The sequence below is a fragment of the Colobus angolensis genome, unplaced genomic scaffold (assembly GCF_000951035.1).
Source record: "Colobus angolensis palliatus isolate OR3802 unplaced genomic scaffold, Cang.pa_1.0 Scaffold1287, whole genome shotgun sequence".
Classification (NCBI taxonomy): Eukaryota; Metazoa; Chordata; class Mammalia; order Primates; family Cercopithecidae; genus Colobus; species Colobus angolensis.
The window spans coordinates 16,083-19,888 of NW_012114108.1; the positions used below are offsets into that span (position 1 = coordinate 16,083).

The window sequence follows — 3,806 nt, forward strand, 5'->3', positions numbered from 1 at the left end:
CAAAAAAAAAAAAAAAAAAAAAATTTCTCTGGAGTGAATGAATGATCCCCAGTGGGACATTGACTGGCAGTCACTCAGTTTGGGAGCTTGAGTTGAATCATTTCTAAACTTGTCCTTTAGACCACGCCTAGGGCAGCAAATTCCACTTCCTAGAACTGCAAACTGGGAGAGGATGTAGTTAGATTCTGGCAGCCCGCCCCGGCTCTTTGAGGGAAAGTTCTTTCCCCTGCTCTAAGTAGGGCGGGCCCAGCCTCCATTCCCATTGGGAGCCACGAAGTTGTCTTGTTGATAGGTGTAGGGCAGCTGTTGGCAGCGCTGGCCTTGTGGATGGTAAGCTGACGGTGTTGGCATTTAATGCCATCCTCCATCTGCCAGAACCCAGAAAGTCCACCTTCATGCCAGGCCCACCAGCTGGAAGGAGCCCAAGAGGCAGGTCTTAGGGTTTCACGGTGAAATGCTGCCTGACACCAGGGAAAAGCTGACATTGTATTCTGCTTGAGAGAGGAATTCCAGGGGTAGGGATGGTGAGAGAACATTCCCACCTTCTTTATAATCCCAGGGCAGCAGTCAGCAATTACTTAGGGATAAAAGATGAACTTTTTTTTTTTTTTTTTTTAAGATGGGGTCTTGCTGTGTGGCACAGACGGAGGCTAGAGTGCAGTGGCACCATCTCGGCTCACCACAACCTCCGCCTCCCAGGTTCAAGCGATTTTCCTGCCTCAGCCTCCTGAGTAGCTGGGATTACAGGCCTAAGACACCATGGCCGGCTTTTTTTCCGAGACGGAGTCTTACATTGTTGCCCAGTGGAATGGCACTATCTCTGCTCACTGCAACCTCTGCCTCCCAAGTTCAAGCGATTCTCCTGCCTCAGCCTCCCAAGTAGCTGGGATTACAGGCATGTGCCACCATGCCCGGGTAGTTTTTTGTATTTTTAGTAGAGACGGAGTTTCACCATCTTGGCCAGGCTGGTCTCGAACTCCTGACCTCATGATCTGCCTGCCTCGGCCTCCCAAAGTGCTGGGATTATAGGCATGAGCCACCACGCCCAGCCAAGATGAACTCCTTAAGGGCAGGATTTGGAAAGTGATTGACTTCTTTTTAGTTCTGTGATCTTGAGATTATTTTTAGCTTTATAAATTTAGCAGTGGCAGGGCCCGCAGAGAATCAGGTTAATGCGGTAAAGGCCACATCACCAATTTTCTCAATTTAAAAAACTGTCAAGAGATTTATTTTTCCATTGCAGATTTTAAAGTGGAGATTCTTAAGTGGAAAATAGGTACTGCTCAGAACAAAGCTACTTGGAAACAGCACAACGTGAAGCCTTTCATGAGGGCTTGCAGGCCACTGCTGAGTGGCAGTTTACAGAAGAGGTCACGGGGTGAGCCTCTTAGGACAGAAAACAAGGCAGCAGTGCACCTGCCACCCCTTTGTTGGTGCGAGCTGCTCCTTGAGCCTAAAAAGTAGGCTTTATTCATCCCTTCTGTTAATTTACCAACCTGGGGGACTGATATGACCAGGGAAACATTCCTAAACCAGGAAGCTGCATTAGCCGATCAGGCTTGGTAAGGTCTCGGCCACAGCTGGCTGCTAGGAGTACCCCCACGATAGGCACAGCACACCACCGTCCCTTCGCTGCACTTTCTTCCTGCCTTAGGTAGTTGGGTTTGCCCACCATAGTTTGCTTTTGTCGTGGTTTGGCAAGGTTAGAAGACCTCGACCTCTCCGTCTTGCTGGGAAGTGCTTACTCTCTGGGCCACTGCTGCAGAAGACGTGGCACTTGTCATGGGTTTGGAAGACACAGCCATCTGCAGTAGAGGCGGCCTATCCCATTGCAAGGAGAGGAACTTAATGGAGTAATTATTCTACTCTTCTTTTTACATACAGAAATGTTTATTTAAATACTCTAAGTTGGATTTTCTTTCACAGATACTGATTATTCTTTCCAGTTCTTAAATAAAACTGCACTTGATTTCACTCAACCACAGTGTGATTGTGTGGGACGTGAAACTCTGAGGTCACTCCTGGGTAAGAAGCGTCTTAAGCCTTCAGCCTCAAACCACATGTTTTGCCTCCTCAATTTCTTTCTGAATTCCTACCTCTAACCAGTTGTAATGATAATTCCTTTTGCCCTACAGGCCACCACATAGGTTTGTAAGGCCTTGGAACGGGAGCCTCAGTGCCCTGAAGTAGCAGGTGCAGGGGCAGTGGACGTTGATGTGAGTGATGTGTTATGTGTTTAATGTGCTGCTGTGTTAGCATGTAGACCCATTTACTGTTAATCACTGAATCAAGCTGGATATTTGCTTAAATGTGACTACCTGGGCATCGTTTTTCCACAAAAACTTTTAAAAGTTTAGGTCACATGGGTTAATTTTTAACAAGCAGTTATTCAGCTCCTCTAAATGGAAAGGGTACTGGGGAGAAATGGAAAACTGCTTGGAAAAAACTACTAGAAAAAAGGTTGCTGCTACCCAGTGCTTTGCTATCAACGGAAGGTGGACGCAGGAGGGCTGCAGGAGTTTGGGAAAGCAGTGAAGTAACTGAGACCATCTGCCACATAAGCTGGCCAGGTGCTAACCCCCGGCTTTAGGAGCTCTGCCCTTGCTGGAAAGGGAGAGAAGCTGGAGCAAAGGTTCCTCATCCTTCCGTGAGTCACTGCTCAGATTACTGGGTGGAACTTTCCAGTAGCACCAGGTTAACAGTGGGACTGTGATTCCGGAGGAACTGGATTCCTTTGCGATAGGGCAGGTGCTACTCAGCAGTGGAGTCTTGTTACCAAAAACTCAAACCTGCACACCCCGACGGACCACACTGCCCAGCACAGGGTCTAACGCACACATGCTCGGCGCGTAGCTGTGGAACAAGCGAGGGATTTCTCACTGGATGGCCACTCCCTGATGTTTTCCATGTGGACTGGGAGTCATCCCAAGCTACTGTGACAAGGACGAAGACTTCATGCCATGCAAACATGGGAAAAAGCAAAACTGCCCAAGCCAAAGAACCTGAAATTACGGCCTGTCAGAGTCTCTGGGTTTTATTATAGACAAATGATTACCTTTTAAAGAAATAAACAGCTGGGCATGGTGGCTCACCCCTGTAATCCCAGCACTTTGGAAGGCCAAGGCAGGCGGATCACCTGAGGTCGGGAGTTCGAGAACAGCCTGACCAACATGGAGAAATCCCGTCTCTACTAAAAATACAAAAAATTAGCCAGGAGTGGTGGCACATGCCTGTAATCCCAGCCTCTCGGGAGGCTGAGGTAGGAAAATCGATTGAAACCGGGAGGCAGAGGTTGTGGTGAGCCAGAGATCGTGCCATTGCACTCCAGCCTGGGCAACAAAGTGAAATTCTGTCTTAAAAAAAAAAAAAAAAAAAATTGGCCAGGCACGGTGGCTCACCCCTGTAATCCCAGCACTTTGGGAGGCTGAGACAGGTGGATCCCCTGAGGTCTGGAGTTCAAGACCAGCTTGGCCAACATGGTGAAACCCCATCTCTACTAAAAATACAAAAAAATAGCTGGGCATGGTGGCAGGCACCTGTAATCCCAGCTACTCGAGAGGCTGTGGCAGAAGAATCGCTTGAACCCAGGAGACGGAGGTTGCAGGGAGCCGAGATTGCACCATTACACTCCAGCCTGGGCAACAAAGAGCAAAACTCCGTCTCAAAAAAAAAAATTTTAAAAAACCATGGGAACGCTGGGCGCGGTGGCTCAAGCCTGTAATCCCGGCACTTTGGGAGGCCGAGACGGGCGAATCACGAGGTCAAGAGATCGAGACCATCCTGGCTAACACGGTGAAACCCCGTCT

At 48.7% G+C, this 3,806-nt stretch overlaps 1 long non-coding RNA gene across 1 annotated transcript; it reads left to right on the top strand.

The window, feature by feature from the left end:
* Window positions 1-25: 25 nt before the first annotated feature.
* Window positions 26-1,979, top strand: LOC105505736. Its single transcript, XR_001000794.1, has 2 exons — window positions 26-747; window positions 896-1,979. It is a non-coding gene; the product is annotated as an uncharacterized LOC105505736 (long non-coding RNA).
* Window positions 1,980-3,806: the final 1,827 nt, after the last annotated feature.